Here is a 14,509-nt window from a genome sequence, read left to right as displayed (position 1 = left end):
CAATAGTGGGTTGAAAAGTGGCCCCCTTCCCACTATAAAACATGCCCATCTGGGATCTGTGAATGTGAGTGACCTCATAGGGAAAAAAGGTCTCTGAAGATATAATTAAGGATCTTAAGATGAGATCATCTTGGATTAGGTTGGCCCCTAAAACCAGTGAAAAGTGTCCTTATAAGAGAAGGGCATGCAAAGACACTCAGAGGAGTATTGGAGGCAGAAATTATAGTGATGGTCTAAAAGCCAAGGGACACCAAGGACTGCCTGCAGCCACCAGAAGCTAGGAAAGAGGCATGGAACAGAATCTCCCTCAGAGCCTCCAGAAACAGCCAACTCTAGTGACACCTTAATTTCAAGACTTTTGGACTCCAGAACTGTAAGAGAAATTTTTCTGTTGTTTTAAGTCATCTAGTTTGGGGTGATTTGTTGCAGCCACAGAAGACGAATACAAAGGCTCCTTCTATGCCAGTACATCATGATCTCGCCCCTGCCAACTCTTTGCTGATCCATTATCCCCTCTCTCTCCAGTCTCACCAACTTCACTCTCATTAGTGGATCATGTAGGAGGTTCTGCAAGCCCAGCTGAGCGTCCTGGTGGGGAGCACAGAGCAGGGCTCTTCCCACGTGTCAGTTCTGAATCACAAGGCACAAGAGCATTACTGTGGGAGTGAAGGCCAGGATACTTCATTCCCTACAAACAGAACCTCGGTCACAGCTAGGGACAGGAGATAGGGAAGGCAGTGCAGTTTGCCTTGGGCACCCAAGATCAGGAACTCTTAACACCTTCCCAGGCTGGAGCATACTTAGGCCAAGGTACAATCAAAGAATGTTTGGGGCTGCAGTTTTCCAAGTGCCAATCCACCTTGTATCGCACTTAGGTATAAACTAAGCAGAACTTCCCTGGAACTACTGGCACCCATAGACACATGTGGCTTTGTTCATTAGACTGTAGTCCTTTAGGTCCTTCCCAGCCACACATCACTGGCCTTCACTGAGCAATTCTTGGCCTCTTAGAGAACCACCTCCAACGCTTAGCAGTCTGAAATCAACAATCTGTTGGACGATGACTACAGGAGAGTGGGAATTATATGGGCAACCACACTTATATGAAAAGAAGCATGTGGTATGGCACACTATCTACCTATGCTTTGGACAGGATTTGGAAGTTGGCATCACCGCATTTTCACCCAAGGAGTAGAACATAAGGCAGAACCTGAAACACCGTGCAACCAAAATCCGGATTCTAAACATGACTCTGAGGATCTACCAATACAGAGGACCTAATGTACTACGTACAAGAAGAAAAATTCAAGATGCATTTCCTTCTGGAAGTACTGAAAACATTTGTAAGACCTCCCAGCTTGGAAGCTTAGAATCATAATCAGCTAGCTTTTAATAAATGCACAGTTCAGTGCAGTACTATATAGCACAAAGCAAATTAAAGAAGGTGGGCTTTCAGCCTTCTGGAAGCATGCTACTGAAAATGGACAACACTGACAATGCTGTGCACAAAAGTGACTGAATACGAGCAAACTGGATAAATACACGAAGTGGTGACATCACATGCCAGCTCAGGAGAAAGTGCATTTTGACAAACATTGACAGTTGTGCTGTTGTGCATTTTGTTACAGAAATGACTTGAGTAATGACCCTAACCATGGAAAACATTTTTAAGGTTTATTTTTAGTCTTTCTTTTGAAGGATATGTAGAGGCTCTCGTTGGGATATGGTGTTAGTCATTACTTTGTAGGACATTCAGTTCATGGAAATTTCCCCCCCCCCTACTTAGGAGATTTTCCAGATCGTGATACTACCAAGTGAATAAAATTAACACATGGAGAGGAAGGCACTCCCACAGCCACAGCTGGGTGTCACGTGACTGAGGGACTCAGGTAAATGCTGCTTTGCGAGGTGCAGGAATGGATGGACATCAACCTTCACGGGTCCTCACAGGCTTCCAGGCACACACTGGTGGCTATTCTGCACTCATCCCACTTCCACCATCCACTACTGTAGTCTCCCAGTTCCCTCCTTGTCCTGAGACATTCTGCATTTCCCCGGGTCTTGGATGTCATTGCACTGTTGGTAAATCTCTATGGTTTTGGTGAAAATCTTATTTTTTTTTTTTTTTTTTTAAGATTTTATTTATTTATCAGAGAGAGAGAGGGCGAGAGCAAGCACAGGCAGACAGAATGGCAGGCAGAGGCAGAGGGAGAAGCAGGCTCCCTGCCGAGCAAGGAGCCCGATGCGGGACTCGATCCCAGGACGCTGGGATCATGACCTGAGCCGAAGGCAGCTGCTTAACCAACTGAGCCACCCAGGCGTCCCGGTGAAAATCTTATTGATGAAAGCCTAATGGCAGAGGACAAAGGAGTAACTATTTCCCTGACCGCTCTAAATTTTAAGAAAATATTTGTGTGTGTGTGTGTGAGTGAGAGAGTGCAAGAGAGTGAGAGCGTGCGAGAGAGCGCAAGAGCACACAACAGAGAGAGAGAGAGTGTGTGTGAGAGGAGGGGTTGCTAGGGGAAGGGCAGAGGGAGAGAGAATCTCTCACAGAGAGAGATTCTGAGTGCAGAGCCCAATGCAGGGCTTGATCCCACAACCCATTGTGACCTGAGCCAAAATCAAGAGTTGGATGCTTAACCAACTCAGCCTCCCAGGTGCATCCCGCTTTCCTTGACCACTCTAAATTTTTAACAAAAAGTCAAGATTATGAGGAAAAGCTCTTTAAACATATATCATTCTCAAAATATGACAGTGGTTCCTGAAACAGTCTGGGACAATCATTGACCTTAAACCATGTGGATTGGTAGAGAGTGAATCCGGTGCCAACAGAAATTACAGAAGTTCAGCATCCAAGGAGATGCTAGCCTAGCCTTACATATGGTCGGGAAACCACCCACAAATTCCAGTGCCCTGATCCAGGGCTTGTCTGAATAAACATCCACGGAGTATCCGCGCTATGAATGACATCGTGCTACATGGTACAGGGGACAAAAAGGGGAGATGGGCAGCAAAGAACACTTTTGCACACGTGGGGCCAACAGTTTATTGAGAAAACAGGACACAAGCACATAAATTTCTTGGAGACTAGATTCTAGCCTAAACTAAATTATTGGATGGATGACCTTGCGCAACTCACAAAATTTCTCTGCACCTTGGAATCCTCATATGAGAATTTAACAGCATTAAGGCATCATTTATTAGAAGACAACTGCTCACAAATGTTCAATGCAAGAGGATGAGGAGATTAGGGATTCTTCCCAGAGCTGGAATTCCAGTTAGGCCTTGGAAATTGGGTAGAATTCTGAGGGGGAAAGAAGGATTAAGGGTTCCCAAAAAGAAAAACAAGGGCTGGGACACAAATTTCGTATTAATGAGACAGGAGACTGACATCTGGCTAATCAAGTCTTAGTGTAGTGGTGAATGAAGTGAGCCACGTATGACCAAGATGTGGAGATGGTGGAAGGCACTGAGGGCCAGTCTAAGGAATGCAGCCTTTCTCCTATTCACTGGGTTGTTAGTAAAGGAAAGAGGCAAGAGAACCAGTGTCTACACCAACCAGCACATCCATTTCACATGGATCAACATCTCCTCACTCAATTTAGAAGGTATAGGAGTGAAGCAACTGTAGTCGTGATTTGTAAACCACGGGAAAGCCGGAAGGACATAACAAATTAAGGGAATATAGATTGGGCAAAGGTAGATATATCTAGATATATAGATATATCTAACTATATACAGAAATATATTTTTTTAAGATTTTATTTATTTATTTGACAGAGAGAGATCACAAGTAGGCAGAGAGACAGGCAGAGAGAGGAGAAAGCAGGCTCCCCGCTGAGCAGAGAGCCTGATGCGGGGCTCCATCCCAGGACCCTGAGATCATGACCTGAGCTGAAGGCAGAGGCTTTAACCCAATGGGCCACCCAGGTGCCCCTGGGCAAAGGTATATATAAAGGACAGCCACATGATTGACATTTTCAAGTAAGACATGATGACAGAAGATAGAGAATCACAGAATGTTAGTGTTCACTGATAACTCAGCTGTTATATCTGAAAACAATGAGGTGCTCTGTTTCTATTTATAGGTTAGACAATTAACTCCACAATGAAAGGTGAAAGCCTCCAAACTCTGAGAGCAAATAAGAGAAAGCTTTAAGAGAAATCAGCACTTTTTCAAGTATCTTTGTGTGCATGTGCCTAGTTACAGGCAACTTATCACAGTTCTGGAATAAAATGAAAATTGAAATGAAAACCAAATTTTACAAATGACAATATTTGAAACCATTATTGCTTTTAATAGATATGACAATGTGTGGAAATGAAGAAACTTGTCAGTGTTTATTTGCCTTTTCAGTAGAATTTAAATTGGAGTTGGGGGAAGATCTCATAGAAATACAGATTCAGTAAGTTTTTCTGGGGATTAAAAGAAGAAAGGATTGGGAAAAGTGCCCTGGGCTTTGTTGTGGGAAAGGCGATCTGGCTCATTTTTAATTTTCCATTAAAGCCCTACTTTTTGGTATAAAGCAGATGGAATCCTTATACAACTCCATGAAAAGCCTACTATTTTTGGGAACCTCAAAGATGGAAGCTCTGAAAAAAAATGAAAGTGTTTAAATTCATCAGATAAAATCCCACCAGCACATTCAAAAGGAGCAGGTACTTAGAAATCTTAAAAATACAAAGCAAGTGGTCTTCCTGTGATTGATTTCTGATCCCCAGCCTCCCCTGGGCGGTGGCTTGCTCTGGCTGATTGATGATTTTCTACCACTTCACGGCCTGCTCTCATCAATGTGGCCGAGACTCACTATGCTTGCTTCATTCCTTGTTTTTCAGAAGCTAGCTACCTTCCTGATGGTTCATTCCCCCCCTGCCATTCTCCTATCCAGAAGAGATTTCAGCGTTCAACCCCACCTGTCCCAGACCACTGAGTCAGAAGAGGGCTTGGGAATATACACTCTAGAAGATCCTCAGAGATATTAGCGTAATCATGGCCCTAAACTCTCTCCTTATGATTATTATGAGCTAAGACCTAGATCAGATTTTCTGTAGTTGTTCCGCCAGGGTGGATGGAAGAACAAGAGGGCTGATGTGTACTGGGCTCGGAGGTAATATTATGCGCTGTCTCCATCCTTATAGTTTACAATCTCATTTGAGAGATAGAACAAACTTAGTGTTAGGAGCCCAGATTCTGGAGTCGGACTGACCACCTGGGTTCAGCTTCCAGCTCTGCTGGGGACTAGCCATGTGAGCCTGACTAAATTACCTCCTATGCATCAGCTTCCCCCTCTGTTAAATGGGAATAATAATGATAGCACATCATGGAATAATGCTGGGTGTGGTGCTGGCCAATCAACCAAGAGTTGGATATAGTCCCTGACATCCAAAGAGCTCACAAGTCAGTGAAAAAGACCAGTATCCACCCATTCTCTCACCCAGTGTTTTGCTTTCTAAGTCAGACTGTGATGAGGAGGAAACCAAGCGCCATGTGGGCCCAGAGACAGGACCAAAGACAGGGCTTCCAGAAGGTAGTCTTGAATGGAGCAATGAAGGAGTGAGGTTTCCACTAGTGGGTAAATGTGTCTTTACAACCTCCAACACTTAACACCGAAGCAACTGCAAGGCAAAGGCAAAGACCTTAGAAAGCAGGCAGGGAACAAGGAACCACAGTTCTGGAGCAAAAGCAAGCATGAGCTTAGGAGCCAGACAGGCCTGGCTTCTCTAGTAATTAGCTGTGTGACAACACACAATTTACTTTACCTTTCTGAGCCTCAGTCTTCCCATTTGATCAATGGGGATAATAACACCTGCCTCACAGAGTTGTTACAATTAAGTAAATTACTGTATGCAAAGAACTTAACAAGGCCTCCGGGGTGCAATAAAAGTGGTAGGTATTATTATTTTTATGGTATATTTGAGGAGGGGTGAGTAGCTATAGTGTGCTACATGCTTTTTTGCATTATCACAAGGCCAGAAATAAGTAGCCCTCAGAAAAAGCCTTATGAGTTAAAATAAGAAATGAGCTAAGACCTTCCCATACTGTATATTTTTCTCCCCTAAATTCATAGTTAATAGATGTTCAATCCATATTTGCCCAAACTAACAGGGTGCTGCTTGAGATCACAGGTCTACAAGGGCAGAAATACGTGATGATCTCCACTTCCTAAAAACACCCAGGAAGGACCCAGGTCAGCTTCACATCGGAAGTGTGGCCTCCCACAGGTCATCCTAGAAGTGCTGAGATGAATGGGGAAACGCTCGCATCCAAACATTACAACTCAGAGCCTTACGAATGTTGTTAAAGTTTCATGAGTCAGTAAGCATTATCTTTTCTTCCCACGTTTTTATTAGACCATAAATCCAGTTCAATTTATATCCTTCTAGGATTACTGTGTTCTAATCAAGTCCAGAGTGCCACTTACGCCCAGGCTGTCTGTCCTGCATGTCACCCAAGTCCATTCGGGTAATACTCTTTGGGCTACTCATGTGTTTTAGCAGCTAAAAATTAGATTTGCTCAACTAGAAACACTGGGGGGAAAAAAGAAAAGTCATTTTTCTGAATAATCCAACTCACCCTTTTCTCAGAGGAACCAAGTGTCTGAGAGTCATAACTCAGGCTTTCTCCCTCTGCTCTGCAGTCTCTACCTTCAGGAAGTATAAGGACATTCGAAGTCAAACTCAAGGGATTTACATTGTAAATAGGTTAAAATTCTGGTTATCTGACTAAAACCAAGAAACCCTTTCACAGGGCTTATTTCAAAGTGCTTTTATGTTTTTCTATCCTCGAGAATAAAAACGGCTCTGCATTTCTTAAGAAAACTTGCTAAATATCCTATTTTCAATCATACTATATAAACTTTCGCATCTTTCCAGTAATTCTTAACCTGGACCTGACAATACCCAAATCGCTTTCTAAAATATTCAAAATTTCCTTTTATGAAGACAATATATCTTTCCCTTCCCTAAGGGATATATATGTTGTATGTATACATGTTACATGTGTGTATACATGTTACACGAGCGCATGCGAACACACACGAAACAGCTGCAGCAAACTCACAGATTTTCCTATGTGTGGGGCCTATTCTGAGTGCTCTACATTTATTACCTCACTGATTCCTCACAGCAAAGCTCTGAGGTAGGAAATATCACCTCCAGTTTAAAGGTGAAAAAAGGAGGCACAGAGAGTTTAGGTAACTTGGCCCAGGTCACACTGCCGGAGGGGGAACCAGGACAACACCGGAGTCCATGCTCTTGACCCATCCCTCACCTGGGCCGAGAGGCTTGCCACTGGCTTTACATGGTGATTCCGCCACCTTGGACAAATTACCTGGCCTCTCTCGGCCTCATTTTTCGTCGTAAGTAAAACAGACATGTTGGAGTACATGATCTCCAGTCCCTTATGGCTCTATGTTCTGCGGTTCTGATACAGGTTTCTACCTTGGTCTGGGAGCGGCAGAGTTTTAGACGTCCATTCCTTAATCCCTTGATGCTGCTCTGGCCAGATTCTGAGACCTTTGGTGCTAAATCAAACTACACTTTCCATTCTTAACTTTGCTTAATCTCTGGGGCATAACCCATCCCTCCTGGGGATCAGGAACACCTCTCTTCCTTGGGCCTGCTCAACACTCTGGCTGTACCTGTCCCATTCAGGGCCTGGCTCCTCTTCCTCCTTCATTCCTGGGCTCTCCCTCAGCCCCGCCTACAAACGTCCCGAGTGATACTGTCCACATCCATTGTTACAAGTAGTCTCTGATTTGCTACTAATAGGCTTATATTTAAGTCCCAATCTTCACTCCAGACCCATCTATTCAACTGCCTTCAACACACATCGACCTGAAAGCCCAAACTCCCTGATAAAATCATCATTGTATCCCCTGCCCTCTCCTGTCTTACTGTATTCCTTCCTGCATGTGTCTCTCCACCTAATTTCTCAGGAACCCTCTTTTGCATCCCTCCCATATGCTGTCTCACCCCCTCTTATTCTTTTTTGTTCCATTCCTTCCATGTGGACCTTCATCTATTGCTCATCTGAGTTTCCATAACTACCTTCCCTGCATCGGTCCTGACTGCCTCTGGGCAGCAGCCTACACAGTGGCCAGATGCTCTCTTATAAAATACAAATTATATCAGAGCATCATTTCCACACTTGAACAACACAGGGGTTAGGGGTACTGATCCCCATGTAGTCTAAAATCCATGTATCATTTTTGACTCTCCCGAATCTGACTACTAACAGCCTGCTGTTGAGGGTGCTGATATCATAAAGATTTAAATAATACATATTTTGTATGTCATATCATATACTACATTCTTACAGTAAAGCAAGCTGGAGAAAAAAGGTTAAGAAAATCATTAGGAAAATACATTTCCAATACCGTACTGTATTTATCAAAGAAATGCAGGTCAGTGGACTACACAACTCAAACCCATGTTGTTCAAAGGTCAACTGTAGGTACAAGAACATTCTCAATTCCTCCTCTAACCCCATCTTCTTCCTCTGTCCATCTCTCCACAACCCCCACCTACTCTGAACTACTTGCAATTTCCCAGAAGGTCTGTGCATTTGCCTTCTGGGCTGCTCCTTCTGGGGCAATGGCCTTCTGACAACACTCTGTTAGCTGACTCCTACTCTTCATCTCAAAGATACCTCCTCCAATCTTTCCTGCCTGGTTACCCTACTTTCCCACCTCTTTGCAGAGATTCTGCTCCCTTCTGTATGTTCTCTTGCTCTTGTGAGGACCCTAGAATCACAGTGGTCAGAGACTTCCTTTATCCAGGTAAGTTCCTTCAGGTAGGATCACATCTCTGCGCCTGAAACATCTAGAGCAAGGTCTGGCATGATGGATACAATGAATGAATGCTGTTGGAAGAGTAAATACATGGGACAATTCACAAACACAGACCTGTCTGCGGCCCACAGAAGGATCCAGCCTAAAATAGAAATCATACAGAAATCATACAGAAGTACTTCCACTATCAACCTGCCTTGCTTTCCCATTTTTAACTTTATTTAATATGAAGTTGCTTCACAACAACTACAAGTATCAATTTCCAAAGCATTTAGTCACCCCCCCTTTATGAAGTACTTTAATTAATATCACTATATCCATATATAGTATTTGTCTAATGGCTAAGAGCAAGGGCTCTGAAACCAAACTAATGGGCCCAAATTGTGACTCTACCACCTGGTAACTATATGATCTTAATTAGTTACTTAACTTCCCCGCTTCAACTCCCCATCTGTAAAATGGGGATAACCAACCCCACTTCATATCGTCTTTGTCAAGACTAGAACTTCAACACTGTTTGGCACATAGTAAACACTCAATAAAAGTTAGCTATTATTCCAAAGAACAAATAATCCAATCAAGAAATGGGCAGAGGACATGAACAGACATTTCTGCAAAGAAGACATCCAGATGGCCAACAGACACATGAAAAAGTGCTCCATATCACTCGGCATCAGGGAAATACAAATCAAAATCACAATGAGATATCACCTCACACCAGTCAGAATGGCTAAAATAAACAAGTCAGGAAATGACAGATGCTGGCGAGGATGTGGAGAAAGGGGAACCCTCCTACACTGTTGGTGGGAATGCAAGCTGGTGCAGCCACTCTGGAAAACAGCATGGAGGTTCCTCAAAATGTTGAAAATAGAACTGCCCTATGACCCAGCAATTGCACTATTGGGTATTTACCCTAAAGATAAAAACGTAGTGATCCAAAGGGGCACGTGCACCCGAATGTTTATAGCAGCAATGTCCACAATAGCCAAACTATGGAAAGAACCTAGATGTCCATCAACAGATGAATGGATCAAGAAGATGTGGTATATATACACAATGGAATACTATGCAGCCATCAAAAGAAATGAAATCTTGCCATTTGCGACAACATGGATGGAACTAGAGCATATCATGCTTAGCGAAATAAGTCAAGCAGAGAAAGACAACTATCATATGATCTCCCTGATATGAGGAATTGGTGATGCAACATGGGGGCTTAAGTGGGTAGGAGAAGAATAAATGAAACAAGATGGGAATGGGAGGGAGACAAACCATAAGTGACTCTTAATCTCACAAAACAAACTGAGGGTTGCTGGGGGGAGGGGGTTTGGGAGAAGGGGGTGGGATTATGGACATTGGGGAGGGTATGTGCTTTGGTGAGTGCTGTGAAGTGTGTAAACCTGGTGATTCACAGACCTGTACCCCTGGGGATAAAAATATATGTTTATAAAAAATTAAAAATTAAAAAAAAAAAGTTAGCTATTATTTATTTATTTTTATCTCCTCTAGTGGACTGTGAGCCCCTGAAGAGCAAGGACAGCAGAAGCATTCATTTTCATGACCTTATCTCCCAGTGCCTTGCACAGAATAACACACTTGGCTAATGTTTGCAGATCAGATGAATATAATGAACTGTTTATAGAAAAATATGTGGATTATTAAGTACGATGAATAGTAGAGAATGCATTGCTCCAACAGTTTGGAGGCCTGTGGAAAACAGAGACTATCCAGAACACCAGCAGTCTGCCCTGCTCCTGGAGGTCTGGAAGCTCACTTACTTTCCATGGAATATGCAGGGTAGGGTTCATGGCCCCCAAGTCAGGGCAGCTGTGTGGTGAAGGGGACCCAGGCAGGACGGGCCTGCCGGGGCTCCCTTCCCATTAGCATGGCCCCCCAAGGCAAGAAATTTCTCCTCTGCAGTTTTCTTACTCTCCCCTTTCAATTTAGACAAGGTAGAACTGTGATCTCTAAGGATCCTCCTAGCCACTTTGGGAGTCTTTAAATCAGCAAATAAAAAAACTGGGCCAAGAAAGATGCTCCTGGAGTAAAAGAACCATTTCAAAGTCAACGCTGGAGGTCTAAGATCACCGTATTAAAAGTAATCACTGAGTGGAAACTAGCTATTTGAACGGACAAAAAGGAAAAATTTTTTGAAACACGTTTAAAATATAAAGATCTGACCCCATGGAATCAAAAGAATAAAGCAATGATAGGTACAGGCTCCAGGTTTCCAGATATTTTAATTCTCATCAGCCTGCAAACTCCTTGAGGGAAATAACTGCACCTTGTTGAGTGGCAACATATGACAAAGCTGCTGGCCCAAAATACATTTCTTCTTGATTTTATTTCTTAGTCAAGTGGCTATCCTGTATTTCCCAGGCTCCCCTGCAGTTAAATGTGACCACATAACTAGCCCTCATAGAAGCATAGAAGCCCATGCATCGAAGTGTTGGGTGTCATTTCCAGGCCAAAGCATTTAAAAAGTGGACTACTACATGAGGAATAAGAAGTATCTATTGCTTTTGAGCCATTACATTTTCACAGGCCTATTTGTTATAGCTGCTAACATTAGCTTAATGAATCCAGGTGCCTGGCACATACCAAAGACCTAAGTGAATACCAAAGACTTTAGTGAAACAGGATTAAGTAAGACCAGGTTCCTTCTCTCAATGTGCTGACTAACTAATGATGGAAGCAGAAACATGCCAAACATAATGCCCACTGCTGAAGTCTGAAAACAAAATTGGAGGCGTGGTGATTTGTTTGGAGGGGAAGATGGAGAAAGCATCAAAGACTTTAGAGCTGAGCCCTAAAGCTTAAATAGAACCCAAGCAAATCAGATGGGATTGGAGAGTCCAGACCCAGCACAAAGCATAAAGTACAGAAAGCAGAGTGTGCATTTGTTCACATTCAACCTTATCATTAAGTCTCTTTAGCTTGGTCAACACAGTGTGAGCTTATTGTGCACGGACTTTCCTTCCTGGGTCTGGCATCAAACAAACAGCCCTTTGTTTTTACAGTATGCTCATTAACCTTATTGCTTTTTTTTTTTAAATATAAAAAGTTCTATGATGAATGTCCTTAGAAAGTGCAGAAGTAAAGGTTTAATGAATCATAACTCTTTTCTAATAAAATTCTTGAAGAACAAACTTGAGGCAGATCTATTACAACCGTCAAGGAGCCATGCTCTTAGGAATCAATGGATTTAAACTAAGTTTTCACATTATCAACTAAGCATGTAACAGTCTCTGGCTTACAAATGGAACATTAAGCCTCTAGATTTACATTAACATTTCCTCTTTAAGAGGAACACCAAACAGATGGTTCAAAGTTCTGTCAAAAGATTCTCTATATCCTTTGCTCATAGTTAAGTACCCCCAAACCCAAGATAGTTAACAAACCACTTCCTCCAAAAGTCTGTGAGTCCCTTCATCTGCAAGCACAGTACCCATGGGACCAGGACTCAGGAGAAAGAGCACAAAGGCTGGAAAGTATTGCCATCGCTTGGGTGGTGAGAGGAAGGATGTGGGGTTACCTGAAGCGGGGAAGGGACATGGTCTCTAGCGGTCTTCCAAATACCAATTTATGCTGGTTTTGATGGCCCCAGAAACTTGTTTAAATATAAGGGTAAAACACCACCACTGGGCAGACAAAATTCCATTTCAAGACTTCAGCACTTCTTAGACTTCAGAGAAGGAGTCTGGCTGCCTCACTCTTATCAAACACGAATTTCATCATCTGATTCAGAAACAAAATTCTTCTGCCCCCCAAGGCCAATTCATCCTTCCCCAGCTCTTTAGTACCTATCCCCAAAAGAGAGGAGGTTAAAACAAGGCAGAGGAGGGCCACCTTGATAGGAAAGCAACTCTTAAGCCTGCTGGACTCATTTCCCCCCTTAAATCTAAGAAATACTGCAGCTGCCAGTCAACACTACTGGGTCCATGAATACAGGAAAATGATAGCACCTGCCACCCTGCAGCATCTGAGGCCTTTTATTTTTTTTGGTAAATGTGGCAGGAAAGACTCTCAGAGAGAAAATCAACTGCTTTATCTGAGAGAAAGGGAAGCCCCAGTGCAGAGAAATAAGAATCATCGTGCCCATCCTTGGGTACTTTGTGCGTCTCCTCTCTGTGCACTGAAAGGGCTCTTTGTGTCACACACACACACACCCGGCGAGTCTCTGTGATTTATTAAGGGGAGGAGGGGCAAGAAGGGTGATTTTATTATCCCTCTTCTCTCTGAGTCCCAGCAAATCTCCGTCTGGGCCCAGCCTCGGTGGCCTCTTTCTGGCCCAGTCCCCTCTGCCTGTGGCCACTGAGATAAGACAGGGGAGGCGACCAAACAAAAACCAGCCATCGATCTGGGGAAGTAGAGAGGAAATCCAGCGAGCAGGGAAGGGAGGAGAAAGGAGCTGGAGGGAGCAGAAGGGGTGGGGAGGCAGAGGAAGAAGAGCGAAGGCAACAGCACGAGGGACAGGGGAAGGTTGGGTGGGTGGCGGCACAGGAAGAGTGAAGGGGAGGATGGGGGAAGTGCTAGGGAGGTGCCAGAAATAGGCAGGAGGATGCGCTGAGGAAAGCGACGACCGCAGGAGGCCAAGAGGTGGAGGAGTGGGGCAGGGGTGGGGTGGGGTGGGATGGGGTGGGGAGGGAAGCAGCACGGGGCATCAATTATTAAGTGATTACATCATCCCTGACATTAAAACAACACACACAGACCGAGTCCCCGCGGGGGGCCCCCGAAAGGAGGGCGAGGGTGGAGTCTGGGCCAGCCTCGCCCCCCAGCCAATTCCCATTCTCACCCCGCGCCCGCTCGCAGGCGAGGAAACGGGCCCCCATCCCTGCGCCACCTCAGGGCCGCACCCCGCAGAGGTGTCCTCCGGCGCGGCCGCGGGAAGACTCCGAGCGGGGGCAACTCCCCGGCAGCCCCGCGGGGCGCCCCGGAGGCGGCGGCGGCCGGGAGACTGCAGCGCGGGGCCCCGCGGCGGGGGCGGCGCAGCGCGGGGGCGCGGGTGGCCGGCGTCTCCGCAGCATCCCCGCCGCCCTCCCGCGACGCATCCTCGGCCGCTTACCTGCGCGGCGCTCAGGCTCCGGAGCCCATTCACATGGTCTTCTCCCCGCCCTCCACCGGCGCGACCGAGGCGACTCCGCTGGCTCCTCGGTGGGCCCCGGGAGCCGGTGGGCCTTCCGAGAGCGCCGAGGGGGCGGCGCCGGGTATCCCCGGCCCGGCGGCCCGATCCTTCTGTGGCACGATCGGCGGCCGCCGGGCGGTGCGGCGCGGGCGGCGGCTTTGTGTGCGCCCGGAGAGCTCTCGGTGCGCTGGCTGAAGCGCCGCGCGCCCGGACGGAAGAGGACGCGCGGCTCGGAGGGCAGCCTGCCACTGCTTTTGCGGCCGGCCGGCGGGCGGGTCTCGGCGGCCTTTGGTCACGACGACCCCTCCTCCTCTCCCGCGGCAGCCCCCTCCCCGCCGGCTCCGCTCCTGACAGATGGCGCAACTGCAACAACGCGCCGCCGCCGCCGCGGCTGCTCGCAGCTACTCACGCTGATGCTCCGGCCCCTCCAGCCCCAGCCCAGAGTGAGGACGGGGCGGGCCGCACGCTGAGAGAGGCAGTCCCGGCTGCCCTATCAACGCACTCGTCGGGAGCTGCGTCGGGCTACCATTGGTGTCTGGCTCGGGGGCGGGGCTGAAAGGGGTGGGGCCACCGAGTGGGTTGAGCGTTA

At 46.0% G+C, this 14,509-nt stretch overlaps 1 protein-coding gene across 5 annotated transcripts in view; it reads right to left on the bottom strand.

Annotated features, from left to right (window-relative positions):
• FYN (FYN proto-oncogene, Src family tyrosine kinase) overlaps positions 1-13,994 on the bottom strand; it is a 210,291-nt gene extending 196,297 nt beyond the window's left edge. For 4 of the 5 annotated variants that reach the window (XM_004753526.3, XM_004753523.3, XM_004753532.3 and 1 more), the window contains exon 1: positions 13,861-13,994. The gene's annotated coding sequence lies outside the window, so the exon portion shown is untranslated. The remainder of the gene's footprint in view (positions 1-13,860) is intronic. The other variant, XM_004753524.3, reaches the window with a different exon arrangement.
• Positions 13,995-14,509: the final 515 nt, after the last annotated feature.

The sequence above is a fragment of the Mustela putorius genome, unplaced genomic scaffold (genome assembly GCF_011764305.1).
Source record: "Mustela putorius furo isolate JIRA1106 unplaced genomic scaffold, ASM1176430v1.1 tig00000450_pilon_pilon_pilon, whole genome shotgun sequence".
Lineage (NCBI taxonomy): Eukaryota > Metazoa > Chordata > Mammalia > Carnivora > Mustelidae > Mustela > Mustela putorius.
Note: the sequence above shows the minus strand (reverse complement) of the source record. Positions and strands in the feature narration are given on the sequence as shown.